The sequence below is a fragment of the Lygodium microphyllum genome, chromosome 23 (assembly GCF_053477565.2).
Source record: "Lygodium microphyllum isolate KBCC chromosome 23, Lygodium_microphyllum_v1.1.10, whole genome shotgun sequence".
In the NCBI taxonomy this organism is placed as follows: domain Eukaryota; kingdom Viridiplantae; phylum Streptophyta; class Polypodiopsida; order Schizaeales; family Lygodiaceae; genus Lygodium; species Lygodium microphyllum.
Window position 1 is genome coordinate 117155546 of NC_141157.1, and position 6612 is coordinate 117162157.

Below are 6612 nucleotides of genomic sequence, written 5' to 3' on the forward strand. Positions count from 1 at the left end.
AAGCCTTCTTCAAGTGGGTTTATACTCCCACCCGAGATTTAAGCACCCATTCCCTCGTAAGTTCCACAAAGAAGAAGAGTATTGAAGCGGTGGTGGAAATCCGAAAAGGAGAGTAAAAGTTGCCTTCGCGGTCGAAGGATTACAACTACGATGCCCCCTAAGAAAGTCCAAGGAGTAGCTGCGGGAGGGTCATCTCCCGGTATCCATGTGTATATCTCACCCCAAAACCAGGTTTTTCCTTCTTGGTTTTATATCGGATTTAATTCAATCATGCAAGATGAATTGTTAGGGATAAGATATATTTTGTCCTATTTATTTATGATGAAGGAGTTTAGTTTAATTGAACATGCAAAAATGATCTTGTATAAAACATAGTTTCCTTCAAATAGCATCATGCATTGAAACGAATTACGAACAAGATTATCTACCTACTATAGTAGTATATTTCGGTTAAATCTTGAAGGTATAAAAACTGCATCTTGCACCATTAACCCTATTCTTTTTTCTTTTTCTTTTTGCAACGAATCATCATAGAAGATGAAATTCATGAAAGGGTTCTTACGTTGCTTGAACTCTAGGAGGTTATCATTGTTAACTGCATATCTTAGCAAGGAAAAGATTGTTATTTGGCATGAGTTTCGTTTGCAAGGAAAAATGAAGAATAATTGAATTTACCTAGCCTCAAAGCATTAAAGTTTAGGACTGAAAAATCAATTGTCACAAGGATAACAGATCGTGCCAAGGTGATCTCAATATTACCTTCTAAAAGATAACCGAATTAATGTAAACTTAGAAATACCTATGCTGCGAAATATGCTTTGGAAATGATTTAAAGACCAAGAAACATTTATACCCTAATACTTGACTACCTTCCCTGATTGTAGGCTCAATAAATTTGTAAATGTAAAAGAAATAGGGTTTTTCCCTGAGGTTCTTAAAAAGACACCCTAGGTCCGACAAACGTCAGCTTAAAGAAACTAAAACGGATTGTTTCATCGTATATTACGATGCAGGAATTGCGCAACAAGTATGAAGTCATATGGTCTTGTGATTGATTCACAAGAAGAAAGGTTAAATACCCTCAACAAGGATGGCGGATCCTTATGCAAGTTATCTTGCAAAAAGGATGTATTCTTTGATATCCTTCTAAGTAAGGAAGGTTAAAATCGGAAACTAAAGTATCCAATGAACTTTAGGGTTGACCAAGTTGGGTTAATAGGGTACGCCCTAACCTAGAATATAAGGAATCTTGCCAAGTTGCAAGACACCCCGGAATGAGTGCTGATGCATTCGAAAGGAAAGAATCATTCCTTAGCAGTTTGCCAACACCAAGATCGATTAATGGAAGTGTTTGTGCTTGCTAGAGATTTTAGAGCACTGTTTGATTTATGAATTACAAATTAAATGAATATCTATACTTTAGGTTGAAGGCCTGAAGGGAGAGGCAGCTTCAGTTACCCCCGATTGCTTGCCTAACCCTAACCAAGGGGGTTGTTGATAGCGCCGAGAACGTGGACCGAACCCGCCATGGAGGTCTCTCCGTTGAGCTCTACTTGGAGCAGGAGGATGCTTGGGTGCCAGGGGGGCTCTAGCCGTAAATCCCTCGCCTTCCGGGTCCTGCACAAGAGCTAACGTGACTTGGGATTGGATCTCGAGGCCGGTATACTAGTTTACGGGTGGAAGCTTAGAATAGTAATTCCTATGGATTATTGGATAGCCTTCAGGAGGATTATGGACAAGCCTACGGACGGAACTCCTTGTATTTCAAAAATAAATATGATGATATGTTAATAAAGAACTTGTTTGATATTGTTTTTCTATGTCACGTGATAAGATTGCGTGAAGGAACCAGTGCTTAACGGTTTAATTAAAGAAGTTGATTGTTACATGTCGAATTAATGTGTTAGATAATTACATAACTAAAAAAAATCGAGGAAAGTGCGGAGGATGGGCCATGGGTCCGTCCTACGTTTCGGTGGTCCCGGTCAGCCGGGAACTTTTCTCAAATCTTGAAGAATAGCGGGATGATCGCCAAAGGACCCGAACAACAAAAGCGTTGACCTAGAGTTATGTCTTATTTGATTTACATTGTTTTAGGGGAACGGAATGGGACTATGCCTTATGGCAGAGAGATTGAGCTTTGCATCCCTCTCGTTTCCCATTCTCCTTGAACCAAGTGCAGCGTGAATCCGCTTCAAACCTGGCGTTTCTGCGTAAAGTAGTTCGCTTGGGTCCGACGCTAGTTGATGTTAGGTAATGACCAATTAGGAAAACCCTAATTCCGGTCGATCCTAAGTGGGAACGGCTAGGATACTTCCGATATGTGGCAGACGTGGAAAGACCTAGATTGCAAATCCCGTAACATTCCATGGGAGTGCCGGGCGGAGCTTTCTAGACATCCTTTCTGATGGACTGCTAAGACGCGTCTTGGATGATACTACTGGACACGTTACATCTGATGACCACAAATGCATTTAAATTTTCACAAAAGATTATACCATCTATAACATTAGAAAACAAAATCCGTTTGAAGAAACATTCACACAAAATTCTCATACTTTAAATTTAGGTTGTGGTGACACATCGAGGTTTGTACATTAAGCTTGTGGAGAATACAAAAATTGCTCTAAATGCTTAGATGTGACCATCCTCTCCTCACCAATGGAAGAAATTTCTTTTCAAAAGGGCCACTATCTCTTCATTACTCTCATGTATATAGTTTTTTCTCTTCAAACACAAAAGGCTTAATTAATTTTTGTTATGTTTTGCTTTTCTAAAAGCCATGAGACTTTTCCTTTTGTGTTCCAACCTTTATCAAAAGCATTATTGCTTTTCTTTAAGGATGCTTTTTGGTAAAAAAACTTAAGGCTTTTCTAGAAAAATGTATTGTCACCTAGAATATATTCTACATTACTATTGTCATTCTCCAAGTTATCCTCGATAGCATAATCTGCTACCATAGTTGCATGTGCTATTGTAAAGAAAAAGGTGCATAGAATATCACCCGCATTAGTATGTTGTTCACCCAGACGCCTCCATTGTTAGAGCTCAATAGGCTTAACAATGATATTGACTCAAATATCCAAGGCTGATATAGCTAGTTTTATGAAAATTCTTGTTTAGTAAACTTCTTTTCTTTAGTGTCAATTTTGATTGAGGTTACACTCTAACACCATATTGGGGAATATGGAAATTTTCCATAAGTTTGGGACATGTGGTCAAATCTTTGGATTTATCATAACTTGAACACTATAACTCCAAATCGAGTACTCTATAGCTCAATAGATTCCATTTTTCAAGCGCTTTCCAATGATAGGTCACATCATATGGTTTTGAGAAACTTATTGGTGTGTTATCTGGGTGCACCTTTTTAGTATTCAAAAAATGAGAATTGGGAGATTCCCAAACTCTCTAATATTGTCTTCTCTCCTTTGCCAACTTTCTCAGCAATCTTCTCCCTACTTTTCAATATTAGCTATAGTTGGGAACAAATCATGCTGCCCCTACTTAGTTAAAGTGTTTTAGTATTTAACTACTAGAATGAGGCCCTAAATTTGGAAAAGGAATGTGAACAAAGGGGAGGTAATGATATCTCATGATCTCGATTCGAACTTCCTTTCATATCCTTCCTTCCTCTGATGGTAGCCCTAGAGCTCTTTCTAGTAGGCAGAAGTAGATGTGCAACTTTTAATTTTGATCTGGTTCCCTCCTTGACTTTAATTTATAGCTATTAATGTACAACTACCTAAATCATATTTCACTTTCTTTGCTCCCCATACTATCCACAATTTTCACGATGCTTTTCTCTTCGACCTTCCTAGCACAAATTTCTCCAATGCACGACTCTTTCTTCTTCAAAACTTCCATTGCACTTCACCACCTTTTGACTAGTGGTGCTCCTTTATTTTCTTCTCCAAATTCTATGCAAGTCATCACCTTAGTATTTGTTGAGATGATTGTGGACCATAAGTATAGTTTTTGGTGAAGCCAAGAGTCTTCATCATTCCACTTATTGTGAGGCTTGCTTACTTACGTCACTTGAAAAAATCTCAAGGCAAACCAAAATCTTCTATTTTAATACACAAAACCAAAGTTGTCAAGTGTAATAAAGAAGCATATGAAATGTAAGGTTTCTCTTGAAAGTTCATAATATAACTAATAGATGGTTTATGAGTCCATCTAGTATATCCTTGATTTATTGATGCCAGGAGGCATATTCCACGGTGGATTCCGTGCCACGGTGGATTCCGTGAGGTTTTACGGTGGATTCCGTAAACTTAGATGACCGGGGCTCATACACAAAGAGGATTCTTTGTGCGAGAAGTTGATGGGGACGCCTGTCCTTTTCGGGCGTTTCATTAATTTAGTGTGTACATGGGTGATTCCATAGCGGGTGATTCCGCAAAATGCATATTAAATTAATAAACGTTTATGAGTTTAGAGTGCGCACTCGTAATAAATTAAGGTTAGGATTTATTTCTAACCAGTTGATTTATTTATGTAGCTGAAGACTGCTAGGTATTCACTTTTGTCAGTTTAATTGTAATATTTTACTAACGATTGTGAATGCTTCAGTTGATGTGTAGAGATAGCAGCAGTGGCGGAGGAAAGCATTGGAGTTTAGCGAGTATTCGACCTTTGGATTATATTTTGATAGGCGCCACGCCTATATTTTATTATGTCTATTGAGACATTGATTATTGATTATTATTTTGTATGCGCCTATGCGCCCGGATATGTTGTTTCTATTTGGACATTGAGATTGGGCGTGCCAGACTCTATGGGCACCGTCCATTAGCTTTATTTTCCTATTTTTGTAGAAAGCAAACTCAAAAGCTAAAAGCTTGTCATATTTTTGTAAATTGGGCTATTATTGAGCATGAAGATTGAAATATACATAAAATACATGCTTTGTGAAGCGCTCACACAAGGCATGGGGGAGATTGAACCCAATTTGTCTCTTGCTTCTTGTCGTTCAAGCTTTTACATTGTTTTTTGTGCAAAAAGGTAGAGTTCATTGTTCTTGGGGACCTTCAGGGATTTACTACGTGAGCATTCTGTGACCGATCTGCGTACCAGTGGTATCAGAGCGGAGCAGAGATCAAGAGCTTCCAATCGCTACCAATCTCGGGCGAAGGCGGAGCTCTAGGAACGAACGGGCTCTACAGTCAATCTCGTCGCGAACCGTTGATACAGGCAGACTTCTGGCGATCAAAAACCCCTGTTTCTACTGTCAGATCGCGAAGGACCAGGCTCTGCAGGCGGAGGACCACTCCTACATCCTCACATACAAGTCGTGAAGAAACAGTGAGAAAAACTCTTAATTATCTTTATCAAAAGCTTAATTATAAAGCTTAAGGGTATTAAAGAAGCTTAATTGCTTCAAAATCCTCATCGTGGCCTCAGAAGATGGCTCCGAATTTTTCGCACGGGCAAAAACGGCCCCCCCCCCCACGAAATTTGACGTCGTTGCTGCCTATTAATCCCCCCTTCCATAGCTTAAGCTATTAAGCTTAAGTCACTTAACTCTCATCAAGTCACACAGGGCAGATAAGTCGATATACTCCAGGTCCTGCGTTGCCAAAGTCAAGTTCTACAAGTCAAGTGGAATCAAGTTCTGCAAGTTCTGCAAGTCGGCCTAAGTTCAGCAAGTCAACAACTCTGCAAGTCTGCTAAGTCTGTAACTTTGCAAGTCAGACTAAATCAGAACTGACTAGTGCTTAAAACTCCTAGAAGACTCGTTCCTATGCAAAAACTATGAACTGGAAAGTTGTTCGTGGCAAGGTGTTCTACCTATTTACAAGTTCGTTGAAGTACTTTCAGCAAACGAAGACGGAAATATTGCAAATTTTCTGAAAATTGAGAAAGAAATACCCAAAAATACATAGCCTTGTAACCCCGAATTTGAGCTACGCTCATCCCGCTAACCTGATTTTGAGTGAGAAAGGTTTATTGAGTTTTACAGGATGACAACCCCACATATGGATGATCCTATGGGGCTGAAGACGACTTACCTGAGTCTACCATGGAACAAAAGCTGGATCTAATCATGCTACAACTGGAAGAAGAGCGAAGGGCTAGGCAAGCATTGCAAGCGCAATTGACAAAACTACAAAGAGCGTCCACCGATAAAGAAGAACCTCAAGCTGAAGATTTGATTCGCCGTACCATCGACGCCACTCTTGAAGCACAAACCATTCGCAAGGAATCAAAGATAAGTAAACGAAGTTTCAAATTTCGCACTTTCAATGGTATACCAGAAGGAAAGATTGTTTTATCATTCATTAGCCAGTTTGATGACTATTTCCATGAGGAAACTTATCCCAAAAAAGATAAAATCAAGTGTGTTACTAATCATCTGATAGACAGAGCATCACTTTGGTGGACTGTAGTCCGCAAGAGCATAGAATGTCCTGCTACTTAGGAAGATTTCAAGAAGAAGTTCATGCAGAATTTCCTTCCACTGCAATTTCATGAGAAGGCTATCAAGCAATGGGATTTACTTCAACAACGGGATCGTGAGCCTATTCCACAGTATACAGAGCGTTTTTGGAATGCACTCCTACAGCTACGCATGCTTGAAGACGTACCAGAGACGACACATAAGCGGAA